At 34.4% G+C, this 15,933-nt stretch overlaps 1 protein-coding gene and 1 long non-coding RNA gene across 4 annotated transcripts in view; one reads left to right on the top strand and one right to left on the bottom strand.

Moving 5' to 3' along the window:
- The window catches only part of LOC101737202 (uncharacterized), a 171,677-nt gene that overhangs the window by 52,642 nt on the left and 103,102 nt on the right, over nucleotides 1-15,933 (bottom strand). The window lies entirely within an intron of this gene.
- Nucleotides 1,811-8,909, top strand: LOC110385489 (uncharacterized). 2 transcript variants are annotated; one of them, XR_005245658.2, is made up of 3 exons: nucleotides 1,811-2,118; nucleotides 3,161-3,371; nucleotides 8,334-8,909. It is a non-coding gene; the product is annotated as an uncharacterized LOC110385489 (long non-coding RNA). The 2 variants fall into 2 exon arrangements; XR_009975376.1 differs by having other exon boundaries at nucleotides 1,811-2,264.

Here is a 15,933-nt window from a genome sequence, read left to right as displayed (position 1 = left end):
TTCGTATCGTTGTTTGTTTAGGTCTGTGGAAATGACAATCTTATTTATTCGAAATTCAAAAATACTTTTTACGTGCTTATGCTATCTGTTCGATTTATGATGTTATCATGCGATGCAAAAGTTATTTTTCATTTTCTGACATTTCAATAAAAACCCATAAAATATGAGAACATAAAAACTTACATTTAATACATTTGTAACTCATAATTATTTCTCTGTATAGAGTAACATTAATTAAAATTAGATTTAAACAAAATGAAATCAACTAAGGACACATGACGAAATTCGCATTTATTTACTAGTTTATTCTAAAATTGCTTTTCACTGACAAATGTATTACCGTAATGTATCTGTAATACCTGTTCGAATAATTCAATGGTATTGCGCATCGGCAACTACGATATTACTAGCTTATAATAGAATGTACAAAAGTAATTTCAAATATAATGATTGCACGTTTTTGAACAATATCGACCTTATAAAATTAAAGCAACTTTTCAAGTTACGAAATACTTAAATAAAAAATGTGATTTTGCACTAAACTTTGTTATGCATCCCTACCTTTTAGTGACGTTTTCCTGTCCATTACTGCCGTTATAGTTTCATCTATCGCTTTAATGCAGGGGGGCTTGTCATCACACACATCATTAACGTCCTTATCAACGTGGGTAGCATTCAGAAATAAAATGAACTATGTTTAAAAAAAGGAAATTTATTAGCCGTTTCGTTCTAAAAAGTTACGGTTTTAGATTGGTCGCGCGTCCTGGAAAATAAACTGAATGGCAAACAAAAAAAAAAATTGTGTTTGGCGCGCTTTTTTTTCATTGTTCTAACCTAAAAAGCGTTAAGAGATATCTGCTGTCATTAAAGCGCTGAAAACATTTATGTAATTTGTGATCAAGATAACATTGTGAATCTTGACGACAATAGTAACTCAATCTATGACGTATCAAGCAAGTCTGAGGTCTCGACGTTCAACGAGACAATCGTTAGGAAGTACTTTCAATTTTTTTTAAATAGTTGACTTTATAAAAAAATACGCTTTAAATTATAACAAAAAAAATATGTTGCAAGCGAATAATCGATAATATAATCGATAATTTTGAATTTGCATGAGTACATTAGGTCCGTTTGAATTATAAGTAATACTAGTTCCCCGTTTTACGTCACCGGTTACTTAACGCTTCGTAGCAGCTAAGGTCGATCGTTTTAAGGTTAGGATTACTTGAGATATGCACGAGCAGTTTTCAAGGGTACAATGCAGTAAGATGTACTTATGACAAAAGGATCAATACGTTAATTTTTTTTATTTTTGTTTAAAATAACCAATTTGATAGTAATATTAGTTTTTTTTGCTACAGAAAAAGCTTTTTATTCGCGGGGTATGTGTTCCGTAAATACGCCGCGAATATGGAAAAGAGCGTTTATAATCGATATTCGGTTGGATACCTACATACTGGAATCCTTTTTACCAATGTGTATGTACCGATATATCGATTAGATCCCCGAATAGTGATAACATGAAAAAAGGAATCGCGAATAAGGAGGTTTTACTGTATTTAAATGTGATTTTTCTTTACAACATTTCATTCATTCTTTAAAAAGTCTGAAATTCATTTATCCAAATGGATCTTCGGTATGTAAAAGAAACAATACTATAACGCAACGAAACTATGAATAACATTATAATGAAACTATTTTTCCATTAACAAATTCTTAACACGTATGAAACGTTTATCCTTTCACGTTTCGTGATGACAGCTGACTGATGACACGTAGCTGTCTAATGAATGGTCTGTCATACGAATATTATACATATTATTCAACACACAAAAGCCTAAACGTCAAAATTTAATTACATTCTTAGAACTGCACCAAAAAGTAATATGACTCAAATTAAAATGGAGCCGGTTTTCAACTGAGGACGTATATTTTTTTTATTGTCCGGAAACGAACAATATTATTAATAGAAAGAATAAAACATCTGAGTTTTTCGTGGTTTTAAACAATGCTAGTTGCATTTAGCTTTATACATAAATTAAAATAAAATTAATAATCAAGGTTGAAGTAATTTTTCGCCATAATTTTCAGTTTCAACTACATTTTTCATGTTTCACGGTAAATTATTTTATAAAAATCATTGATGAACATTTAAGTCTTATTGGTCATCCGATGATCGAAATTCAATCATAATCTTAAATCCCTCAAGAAATATACGAATGATCTCTTATGAAGAAAAAAAAACTAATACCAAATATTTTTTTGTTAGTGTTAACACTTTTTTTTTTTTTTGTCTAGCTTGTGTAGGTGAGCTCGCGGGGCTCAAACCGGAGAATTGCTAACACCGCCCTAGCAAGAGCAGTGCTTCGCAGAATCTACCACCAGATCGGAAGCGCGACCCACTGAGAAGATCCGGCGAGAAACTCAGTGGGCTGTGTCTGTGGGTTAATTCGCTCGTCGAGCCCTTCGTCGCAAGCGACGGGTTCGACGAGGACGGTGACCGGTGCTTGTATTGCCTAAAAGCACCGTTAATGGATCAGGAGGATCCGTGATGACGTGCTTTGGGCGACGTCGACGGTTTACCAAACGGTCTACAGGATCGGGTATGTAGTTTCCGGCGGCCACGACAAGAGGGTTCTCATGTCGTGCCGTCTTCTCAAAGTGGCGCAGCGATGCCGACTGTAGATACTTACTGACGGGGTCGAGCTCCAGGTCATCGTGGAGGTCCACGTTCCTCTGGAACCATGGTGCTCCGACGGCTATCCTGCAGAATCGGGATTGTATAACCTGAAGGGGTTTCAAGTTGGTGCGGGCCGCGTGTTAACACTAAAGATCGTCCATACTTATTACTAACAAAAAAAAGTTAACAAAAAAACAATTCATGTACATGATAAAAAATGGTGCTACATTTTATGGCTTTTTCTTATTGACAAAACAAGAACTAATCATAGATTTTGTTCATATTGCATTGTGCATATTCAGTATTTATTTAATATTTTTAAATATAAGCATCTCCTTCTGTCTACTTCCTTCCTAAGTTTACTTAAGTATTTTGTTATTACTATATAAAATAAATTTCTAGATTTATATTTATCTTCCTCCTTGTAGCATGCAAATGTAACACTAATTTTATTTATTCTATTTTTTTTTTCAATTCCAGGAATTCGCACTGACATGCTTACAAATGCATTTTGTATTTCATCAATTAAATGGACGCAGGTGCAAACTACATGGCTTTGTTCTTGAGAAATCATTTACTAAACATTGCGTACATACTCGTGACATCGCCATGACACGTATAACTCGAAAAGGAGCGAATATGCGTTGTATTGGAGGACGATGAAGTGTTCTCATTACAGAAACCATTTATAGTAAGTAACATTGAATACTCTTTGTACTGATGACTGTTGAGCACGAATGAGATGTAAAATTTTGAATTGATAAAAGAAGATTTATTGACACAGTACACATTGATTCTTTTTCTGTCTTAAAGTATACTAGATGATGACTAGAGTATACTAGTTTTTTTTTTTTGATAACGCCATCTTGTTGTGTCTTTAAAGCGTTTAGTTGCCCTCAATTAAGAAAAATAGTATTATTATTCGCCAATAGATATCAGGAAGTGTTGATTATTGAAAACACGAATAAAACAACATTTTCTGAAAATAAATCGTAGCTAGATCGATTTATCGCCACCGAAATCCCCTGTATACAAAATTTTATGAAAATCGTTGGAGCCGTTTCCGAGATTCAGATTATATAACTAGTCAGGTCATAAGTATAGTCACACAGTAAAAACTTTTCTTTTAGAATGCTGGCCACAAAAAAGTTTATTGAATTCGAATTTCGAATTGTTCATGAAAATAAAAATGTATACTTTTAGAATTTTACTCATTTTTAAATATGGAGTGGACGCTTAAAGAAGACCGTGTTGAAGTTATTGCGTTGCATCGTTGCGGTTACGCGCCAATTCAAATTTTTAACATACTGAAAAATTTGAATATAACCAAAAGATTCGTTTATCGTACCATCAAACGATACAATGAAGACTCTAGTGTAGATGACAGGTCAAGAAGTGGTCGCCCTCGGTCTGTTAGGACTCCAGCAGTGATAAAAGCTGTGAAGGCGCGAATTCAAAGAAATCCCAAACGTAAGCAGAAACTGTTGGCCCTTCAGATGGGGTTAAGCAGAACCACGGTGAAAAGGGTGTTAAATGAAGACTTAGGGCTTTGGGCATATCGAAGAAAAACAGGACATCGTTTGAATGCTCGTCTAATGGACCTGAGACTGAAGAGATGCCGCGCTTTGTTGAAGCGGTACGCGGGAAAAAAATATCGGAAAATTCTTTTTTCGGATGAAAAAATTTTTGCCGTAGAAGTGAGCTACAACAAACAAAATGATAAGGTGTACGCACACAGTAGTGAAGAAGCGAGCAACCGTATTCCGCGTGTCCAACGAGGTCATTTTCCATCCTCGCTCATGGTATGGGTGGGAGTTTCTTATTGGGGCTTAACAGAGGTACATTTTTGTGAGAAAGGTGTAAAAACGAATGCAGTTGTGTATCAAAATACAGTCCTGACGAACCTTGTGGAACCTGTTACTCATACCATGTTCAATAACAGGCGCTGGGTATTCCAACAAGATTCGGTGCCAGCTCATAGAGCGAAGAGCACACAAGACTGGCTTCGGCGCGTGAAATCGACTTCATCCGGCACGAAGACTGGCCCTCCTCCAGTCCAGATTTGAATCCGTTAGATTACAAGATATGGCAACACTTGGAGGAAAAGGCGTGCTCAAAGCCTCATCCCAATTCGGAGTCACTCAAGACATCCTTGATTAAGGCAGCCGCCAATATTGACATGGACCTCGTTCGTGCTGCGATAGACGACTGGCCGCGCAGATTGAAGGACTGTATTCAAAATCACGGAGGTCATTTTGAATAAACTTTAGTGTCATAAGAATCTATGTTTTGTTAAGTTCATTTTGGTATGAATGGTTACATAATGAATAAACTTGTTTCAATTATTTTACATTAAACATGTGACAGAATTTATGACCTGACTAGGTATATACAAGAATTGCTCGTTTAAAGGTATAAGATTTTCACGACTGATAGGTGTAATAAATCATCGTGTAATAAAAATCAAACCCGCAAAATTATAATTTGCGTAATCACTGGTGGTAGGACCTCTTGGGAGTCCGCACGGGTAGGTACCACCACGCCGCCTATTTCCGCCGTGAAGCAGTAATGCGTTTCGGTTCGAAGGGTAGCCGTTGTAACTATACTGAGACCTTAGAACTTGTATCTCGAGGTGGGTGGCGCATTTACGTTGTAGATGTCTATGGGCTCCAGTAACCACTTAACATCAGGTGGGCTGTGAGCTCGTCCATCCATCTAAGCAATAAAAAATAAAAAGGTAACTATCAATATTTACGATACCGCCTACAATGTTATATTGATAATGGAGGTTAACATAAAGAAAAGTTCATTGAGGTTCAAAAAGCGTTTGATGTAGTTACGAATTGGGGTTGAGACAAATTACTGAACGCCAATTTCACGGTAGAAAAATCCAATTTGTTCGAATCGAAAAACACCTTCGAATTCATAGGAACATTTCTTTTTTACAAACCATACTCGTTTTAAAAAAAAGACTAAGTAATTTATATGTTGCATAATATTGGTTTCTAGAAAATTCATGAAGTCAATCCTATTAATTTTACGAAAACAATGCGAACGAAACTAACATTACTGTTACATAAATGATGATGGTAGCTGTTATTTTGAATACGCACAGCTTGTTACTATCCGCCTATTTCTATAGAAAGCAATAATGCGTTTCAAGGTAGACGATGACAGTTCTGCTGTGTGTGCTGTAAGGATGTTTATTCACTGGTGGTAGAACCTTTTGTGAGTCCGCGCGGGTAAGTACCACCGCCCTGCCTATTTCTGCCGCGAAGCAGTAATGCGTTTCGGTTTGAAGGATGGGGCAGCCGCTGTAACTATACTTGAGACCTTAGAGCTTAATATCTCAAGGTGGGTGGCGCATTTACGTTGTAGATGTCTATGGGCTCCAGTAATCACTTAACACCAGGTGGGTTGTGAGCTCGTTCACCCATCTAAGCAATAATATATATAAAAACTTCCCAAAACAACTTCAATATCAATTTTTTTACAGATTCCTTAAGCGAAACGTTTTTACATTAGTTAGGTACTGATTTTGATCGGGAATCGCACACCGTGGTATATATAGTATTCAGTCACCAACCACGAGGCCATATTCTATTTCAAACCTTAATTTAATTTTGCTCGGATCGTATTCTAAATATCAAAAGATAATCACAAGATCTAGAGCTACCTAGCGGTTTTTTTTATGTACTATATAATCAACTGGAGTTTTTACTCTGACCGTAAGACTAAGAGCAATAAATTTCTCGGTTCAGTTAACAGTGAAACTTTGGACTTGTAAAGAAGAAAACTTGGCTGTTAATTACTTGGGGTCCGGTTAACGAAGTGCTAACTCGCAATATGTAAGCAAGTCTGTGAGTTCCTTTCGTAAAATCGTTTGTTGTTACTAACCTAGGTACATCAGAGTTCTAAGTTTATACTAGTCTGGATAAAGACTACGATAATATTTCACTCATTTGTAATGTCTTATCTTCTATCTTCTATATATATATAAAAACTAGCGATCCGCCCTCGCTTCGCTTCGGAAACTGTAATTTATTATTAATTTCTCCACTATTTAATGGATGTTATTATAAAAATAAACCTTTCTCTTCAATCACTCTATCTATTAAAAAAAACCGCATCAAAATCCGTTGCGTAGTTTCAAAGATTTAAGCATACATAGGGATATAGGGACAGAGAAAGCGACTTTGTTTTATACTATGTAGTGATGAATTGCTGTTCGTTAGTCTCGCTAAAGCTCGAGAATAGCTGGACCGATTTGGCTAATTTTGGTCTTGAATTATTTGTAGAAGTCCAGAGAAGGTTTAAAAGGTTGATTAAATAAAATAACAATTTTGTTTTTCCTTCGATGTGTCCCCCGTAGGACGGATTTCTTTTGTTTTGTTTTAAGTTTATTTTATACAAAAGTTTAGGTCTTTTATTTATCGATTGAGGCACTACGAAGTCTGCTGGGTCAGCTAGTATGGAAATAAAACAAATTTGCTTCTTTATTCCCCTAAGAAGAAACGGTGCCATATAATAATATATAATGTTGCTGGCACTTCCCACGTAGAAGTATATTAACAAATACCTTATCAACTCTGTTTCGGTAATTCGATAACTGACTGTGGCTACCACTTCAAGTTTATATATGTTTAATATCCAGCTGTAGTTTCTTTAGCTAATTGAATGAATCGTATCATAAATCTAATAAAATTATCTCGTGTATTTCACGACAAACACGAAATAACATTAGAAGAAGAAAAAAACGAGGAAATGGTAATAAACCCAATTTTAATTCTCGTGTTTCATAGAGATCATTTGGTCTTACATATAAATTATTAAAATAATTAAGTACCTTAATATGATATATAGACAGCGGCATTGGACAAGCCTCTGAAAATAGATGAAACGTTTCGCCTTTGACTAACGAAGTGAGTGCAAACTAAGCGGACATGTTATTCGTAATCCATGGTTGTAATGAGATCACGTCCATCAGGTAATTCGAAAATAGGTTGATGAAGTAAACCCACATCGTTTGTGTATACGACGCATCGAGTTTTATGCTGGTTTTTACGACATTTCTTTTAATGACACTCCGGTTCTTCTGGTTCTTGATTAATATTGTTCTGCTGCTATTGAGCCCAAAAATTCGCCTTAATAATTCCTAAATCGAAAATAAAACCGTTTTATCTTATACCTTTAAACGAGCAATTCTTGTATATTAATATATATAATGTGAATCTCGGAAATGGCTCCAACGATTTTCATAAAATTTAGTATACAGGGGATTTCGGGGGCGATAAATCGATCTAGCTACGATCTATTTTCAGAAAATGTTGTTTTATTCGTGTTTTCAATAATCAACTCTTTCCGACATCCAACAAGGTCACACCTAAAATAGCCGTAAAGAAAAAACTAAGCAAATATTAATGCTGTATTTAAAAAAAATGGAGTAGTATATTTAATTAAACAGTGAAAATAAGCTATGTAAGCAGTCAACGGCAGCTAATGTATATATTTATATTTGATGTTAAAAGAAACTAAACTATATCAACAACAGAAGCATTATAATTGACTGTTTATAACTTTGAAATAAAAGTTCATAGCTTTTAAAGAATTAAAACTTTGTCTCCTTTAAGATTATCAATTGTTTTTCCACCAGGACCGGATTTAAACTTAATGCCGCTCCTGGGCACCGGAGAAAGATCCACCACAATACTGGAAGATTTATATTAAGATATATTTTATTTTTCAAAATTGAATAACAAATTTATTGCAGAAAATTAAAAAAACCCATGGAATTCCATTCTGATAATATGTGTATATGCACTATAGTGAGCTCACAATGTGCGCTACTACCAGTAAAAATTGGTTAAAATGGCTGTCAAAAATTTAAAATCGATCTCACTCACTCTCCGCTAATTACAACTAAAAACTAATCTCATACTGAGACAACAGCCATAACATCAAACAAATTAACTTTACCACACAGCACTGAATATTCTATCAAGCGAATGAGTTTCGAATTCGGCTGCGAGGATTCTACCTGTCATTCGCCTGTTCAATTAAGACTTCATCGCAAGTTGAAAATTCTCCTATTTCAAACTTTCATATAATCCTAATGAAAAAGTTCATTAGTAACCTAGGACTTTGCTAATATGAAACCAGTGGACGAAGCGTACGCATTTAACTCTTTATCTTTTAATAATAAATGAAGCACAGTGTGCAAATATACATATTTTTTCACGTCTCATTTTGCTGTTAATTAAAAATTAGAACTAAATTTAGAGAGAGAGAGAGAGAGAGAGAGAGAGAGAGAGAGAGAGAGAGAGAGAGAGAGAGAATACACTTTATTGCACACCAAAACAGAATTTACATTAAAAAAAACAGTCAAAAAGCAGATACATTTGTACAATAGCCGGTTTTATCGCTAAAAGCGATCTCTTCCAGACAACCGTTTAATTTACAGAAATTCAATTTACAGAAATTGAATTGAACGGTAAATTAAAGGGGATTGCCCACTCTCCATAGTGTGCTAGGCCCAAGATGGACATCAAATATTACTATAAAAATGTACTGATTCAAATTCTTAAATGTATTGGATATCTAAAAAATATATTGAAATTGACGCCACTATTATAAAAAATATAATAAAAATAAAAACTCGTTTTGAGGTTAATTTTCTATATAAATAAGTGTCGGATTGTGAGATACTTCAAGAACTTTTCTTTTCTTAATGTTTAAGATGTTCCTAATGTATTTTTATCCAATAGGGTATAAAAACACACTTAATTCTTTAAATATCTATATTTTCTTCATCTTCATACACAATTAGTATCATCTAAAAATAGCAAAGGAGAGCATATACACGGTTTTAAATCTCGGTCAGGGTGAAACCACAATTCACACAATGTTTTTTAGTCGTAGTATGAAACGTTATTGATAAAAGTAAAATAAATCGAAGAAAAATCAAAACACATCCATTTTGTACGCAAGCACAACACCACAAGCAGCAAGCGAAGTGTCAGTCAGTCAGATTAAATTCAGTGTTGTCAGTATAAAGAAAAATAATTACATGAAATTCATATATCGATTATTTTTTTAAATAACCGATAATTGATTTATATCTTAATTTTTTTTTTACGAGTACACATTATTTTTTATGTTTTTGTTTTAGTTGTACATATTTAAATAACAATACTAGTAAAGTTTTTTTTATTGCTTAGATGGGTGGGCGAGCTCACAGCCACCCTGGTGTTGCTAAGTGGTTACTCGAGCCCACATACATCTACAACGTAAATGCGCCACCCACCTTGAGATATAAGTTCTAAGGTCTCAAGTATAGTTACAAGTTAAAGTCCAATGGGTATGTCTTCGATGTTATTTTATGTGCATAAAATCCATTAAAATCGTTTGATTAATGATAATACTTAAAATGATTTATTTATATGTTTTATTTATATACTCAAAATATTTACTTCATACGTAAAAGGATTTGAAGCTGGCAATATTTTTCCCGCAAAAATAAAAATCCTTGTTTTTTCAATAGAGTTACTTTTTTAAACTACTTATTGTAAACTATAGTGGCGCTTATTTGCAAGAAAGTAAATGCATATTTATTTATAACAAAATTAATGCACTAAGTATTTTTTCTATAATCTATTGTCCGCTTTGGGCCTAAAATGGGCCATCCCCTTTCTGTAAATTGAATTTACCCTTAAATCAAATGTTTATTATTTATTATTTATTTTCATTTACTTAGTAGTCCGTGTCTACTAAAGCCGTGAAGTATTCGAGAAAATTCGTAAATAGTAAAGTGAAAATAATAAAAGCGATAATAACCGATAGCAAACGGAACTGTTTACAATTTGTTAAAACCGAAAAAAAATTAATAGAAATTTAAAAAATACTTCGTTGCCTGCGCTTTTTGAATACTAGGTATAAAGCACTTAATTAATAGAATATATTACTAATTGCTTAAATTAAGATGCCAATCTAATTAGACATAGAAATTACACCAAACTGCCTTTGGTTGAAAAAATAGCTTTTAACATAAGTACTAAAACACGAATGTTAAATCCTTAAACGAAACAAAGTGAAATATCCCGAATAAGATTAAAATTTTAACATCGTATAAATGAAGTAACAAAGCCCGCTACAAAAACAGAAATTAATTTAGAAGAGGATAATTTACTGAACCGATAAAGTAGAGTATCCATAAATTATGAAGAGAGCGTGGACGGCTTAGCTTTGTTTTTTTTTAGTCGGGCTGAATGGCGGCGTCCGAAAATATCCTGGTCGTTAGTCCTCCGTTCGAAGGATTAAAATTAGTTAACAGTTCGTTATCTACGTTTCTTAAGTTAACACCGACAACTTCGGGAAATGTTTCCCAAGTTGTTGTTTCATTAAAAAAGGTTTCTTAAGTTAAAACACTTGCAATTCACAATAGTACGTCTTCTGTGATTTACAAAAAAAATTACAACGAAAACAAGATATTCAACATAATTTACAACATATTAAGAGTAACTTCGTGCAGTTGGTAATAAATATTAGAGCCAAAACTCTAATCAATAAATTACCAAATCTAGTGGAACTTTAAACAATGGAGAAGGTATTTCAATGGGCAATTCTACAATTTAACAAATTTATGTTGGTCTTTGAATAAGCCCAATACGATACAGTTTAAAGTCCTAGGGAAAATTGCATGACATCATTATCCATCCATTATGAATGTTTAATGTGGTGATGCAAGGTGGTCAATGAAGCGTGATGTCCGATAAGCATTGCGTCAATCTGAGGGAAACATTCGTACTACATAACGTGATCATAAATTACTAACTATTACCAGTAGGATAGAGTATTACATACACACGTTACATCTTGATAAATCTATTCATGTAATCATCTCAATTCATTTGTAGCAAATTCAAATGAATTATTTTTATTCTCCTCCGTGGATAGTTTCTTCAATAATGAGAGACGTACATAAAGGGAATCCGATTCTCTTTTCTCATCAGCTTCTATCTTAAGCGATGTAAATATCATTGTGTATATTAGTGTCAAGTGATGCGAATATAACTGGACTATATCTACGCTCTCTTAGTCTCCAATCTTCTACATTTACCATTAACTGTTATGTATGTGCTTCTCCTTATATGGAGCTTCTTTTTCTGGCGTAGATACATTGGTTCGATGTTACGTCTAAGTATTCAATTTTCACGTATTTTCTCCGGCACCAATATTTCGACCACTTCAAAGCCATCCTCGGCGTCCGTATTATGTATGTATATAGAAATGTAATATTTATTTATGAATGTAGATGGTTAGTACTTTATTGATACTACTATACTTTTATAGGGAATGTTAATGCATGAATGCCGTGAAAAGAATTTCAGTTATAACGAGCGAAACAATGGACCGATCACACGTTATCACAAAAAGCTTGGATTCTTACAGAGCAATTCTTGAAATTCTTGGTCGAGCGTGCACGAGCTAATCGAAAAATTTACACTTATAAAAATTCTCAAAATGAACTAACCGTTAATAAAAAACACAATTTGGAATGTCTGATTAAATACGCAGTGATCCGAACGGGCAGTCAGGTCGTGGGCCTAAATTAGTTTCGGGCAATCTTTATTTTATGGTTTGCACTAATCGAGACACGTTTTTTTAAACGTCACGTAGCTTAAAAAAAAAAGACAAGCAAGAACAAATTCCACGTTACATAACTGAACTTTTTTATTAGCTCACGGCAATGTCAACTACAGGTGAGTTTCTTTAGTTGATAAAAACTGTAACGTGTGAAGTTCGCGACGTTCAAGTTCTTGGTATTAGCAGCAGCATTATAACTGTTACCGAACACGTTTCCGTAGTTCGGGCTTAAAAGGCAGTAAAGGATTATTACCGCTAACATCAAAAGGCAATTCCATTACAAAATTCCCAAGGTACTTAGGTGAATGGAGTCAGTGGGGAGGAGCTCTGCATTAAAGTGCACCCTATTAAAACCACATGTGCGAGATGTCACCTCATGTCTTAGAAACGTCGTTTCTCAAACTACATTTACGATCTAAATTATTGTTATGACATTACATAATAATATTTAAGTAGATACATTAAATTTCAGCTTTTATTGCTCTTTGTATCACATCGTGGGTCCAGTAATTGGTAAACTGGACTGGTTATACCAAAAGGTATATCTGTATTTAAATTTCAATAACACTTTTTTATTGTGGGCTGTTGAACATACGGTCCCCCTGATGGTGAGTGGTTTCCGTCACTCTCCATGGGCAATGCCAGGGGCAGAGCCAAGCCGCTGCCTACCGTAAAATTTCTAGCTTGAAACTTTGTTATCGTCTTGGCACTGTTTTCAGTATTTCGTTTGTGATCCTCATATATTTCTGTTTTGCCACGGAGAGGGGGCTCAATAATCCTGGTCAGTAGCATTTCCGAAGGCAGTTACCGCGGCCTCATCCAAAGACATAGTGAAAGGTCAATTGTAATTGCAGCAAAAATTTATGGCTAATAATTATTGTAAATGCTACAAAATATGACTGTTAAATTGTTGAGTTGTTTTTTTTAAAAATCGAGAATATTATTACACAACGTATTTTGAAAAGATTTCTTCTTCTTCTTCTTTATCTCCACCTTATCCAACTAGGTGGGGTCGACACATTAACTTTTCTATTTAATTCTCCTCTATCAGCCGTCATCTCAACACTCACTCCTCTTTCTCTCATATCTTCATTCACACACTGCATCCATGTCTTCTTCGGTCCACGTCTTCCCCCTTGCACTACCATTTCCATACATCCCCTAGCCACATGCATCTCGTCTCTACTCATCAAATGTCCATACCACGCTAAATCATAAAAGATCTAAATAACTTAATTTTCATTTCATAATTAAATCAACTTCAATCATTAAATTATCACATCAAAGCGAAAGAAAGACGTTAAGATCGTCTTAATGAATCTCGCTCGTGACCTAATTATGTCACAATCATAAATAACTTTGCCTATTTAAAACCGAGGCTTTTATTGTGATTTGAGGATTACAATAAATCCTTTCTAATATTTTTTGGAGATGTAGCTTTCTGATATTTATGAGCTCCAGCGACCACTTAAGTCAGATATTATTAAGTAATTCCATGAATATTTTCAAAACTAATAAAGTGGATTATATTCCATTTATAACGATGATGCCATAATTGTAAACCGGCCATTTAAATCGAAAATCACAATTTCCTTGGGCAGAACACTGGAAGCAACCCTTGTCAAGCGCTACCAACAATAATATCCAATATTGATAATAATAATAATGATTCTCAGTAAACATAACGTAGGTTGAGAACAATTGGTAGCGACATTTTATTAATTTGTTTCGGTGACGTGCTTTCTTCGTCTAAGTTATATTCCGTATTCTAAAATATGAAACGCTATGATTTTAACGTTCTGTAACTTTATTTGAATAAATCAATGCATTAATATTTTTTATAACTTATAATATGTGAATTCCATACCGTATATTATTGAATTATATTATTCTTTTAAACAACGTATTTAAGTAATAAAGCGAATCGAATGTGTAGCTGAAGTTACACTGAGTTGCAATTTGTTTGGACGCAGTAAAATGCATAACTGTCTATATGTTCGTCTGTCTTATATCGTTCTATGCATCGTTATTCTTCGATGTGCATCGATCGTTATGCATCGATATTCCTATGCATCGTACTAATATTTTTTGTCCAACCTATACCGATAGCCTTGAGAGGTTATTTCAGCTTCACCCTGACATGTAGGTGAGCTCACGGGGCTCAAACCCGAAGTGTTGCTAACAAGCTAGCTGCTGCAAGAGCAATGCTTCGCAGAATCTACCACCGGATCGGAAACGCGACCCACTAAGATCCGGCGAGAAGCTCAGTGGGCTATCGTACATTAAGATGTTGCACACTATTTATACCATAAAGGTTGTACGCGGTTGTTGCGTTTAAATATACTTGCGTGAAAGTTTTTAACATAGTACTGTTGATATACAATAGATGGCGCGCGCTCGCGAGTTATTGCAGCATTTCATACATTTCGCACTAGTCACACTGCATCGTGTCCACGTTCACGTCAATGTCGAAACCAAATCATTTGTATAATCTTTTTCATAAGGAACTTTATTTGATTATGTTTTGTGTATTAAGTAATTACTTATCTTGGATATCTATATATTAATACGTAAAGCAAAAATTTTGTATCCTTTTTACGCAAATTGCGCGGACGGAGGAGTATGAAATATGCGACACTTATAGAGAATATTATAGAGAAGGAGTGCAGAATGTTAATATTTTTTTTAATTTATATGTATATTAACACTATTAAGGCGTCTTCAGTATCTAAGTGTAACCGTAGTCATTTGTACCTTCCGCCTATTTGCGGGTAGTCGCGAAGCAGTCACGCGTGGCCATTTAAAGGCTAGGACAGGCAATCGTCCAGAAGGAACTTTAGCCGTTATTCCAATGCAACAGGGATGTAATTAGGTCTCTGGTGAGTAGTATAATTTACCTTGTGGTGTCCATGTGATACCCGCCTAACATAAGACAACCTTAGACTTGATTTTGGTTTAATAAACAAAAGTATTAAATTTATATTTCGTTGTAATTAAATACAATACCGATTTAATTTATTTTCTACTACACGGAACAAAATTAAATTTTACTAGACATCAAAGAGACTTAATAATATCCACTTATTTGTACAGCAAACGAGGCGGGACACGTCTGGTCGTAATAAAGCATACGAAAATAAACATAATTTTTCTTCATCTATCATTTCTTTGGAGCGGCTTGAGACATTTTTAATAATGTCTCGGATATTAAATTACTGAGATGGGTGCGGCGGTTTCGCGAGGTTATATCGAAACATTTAATTTTTGTAATGACATTTTTGTTTATTCCCCGACCTAATTGAATATCGTTCGGGCCAAATCAAGTCTGTCAATAAACACGACTTTCGTTGAATCCCATTATAACACTATTTATCAAGTAAATTGTCCAAGGAGTGTGGATCCGCATAAATATATATGTATATAGACCGTATCTGAAGCGGAAGTGACGGCACGTTGTGTATTATTTACTAGGATATCCTTGAGTATCATAAAAAAAGGAATGAAACGATTACATAAGTGTGTGCTGTAATATTTGAAATAACTTTATGTTTTGGCATTTAGAACACCAAACAAATAAATACAATAGAAAAGGTTTTCTCAAGAAGAAACAG

Source organism: Bombyx mori, chromosome 17 (assembly GCF_030269925.1).
Source record: "Bombyx mori chromosome 17, ASM3026992v2".
NCBI lineage: Eukaryota > Metazoa > Arthropoda > Insecta > Lepidoptera > Bombycidae > Bombyx > Bombyx mori.
The sequence above is the reverse complement of the archived record's forward strand: the minus strand, read 5'-3'. Positions and strand labels throughout refer to the sequence as shown.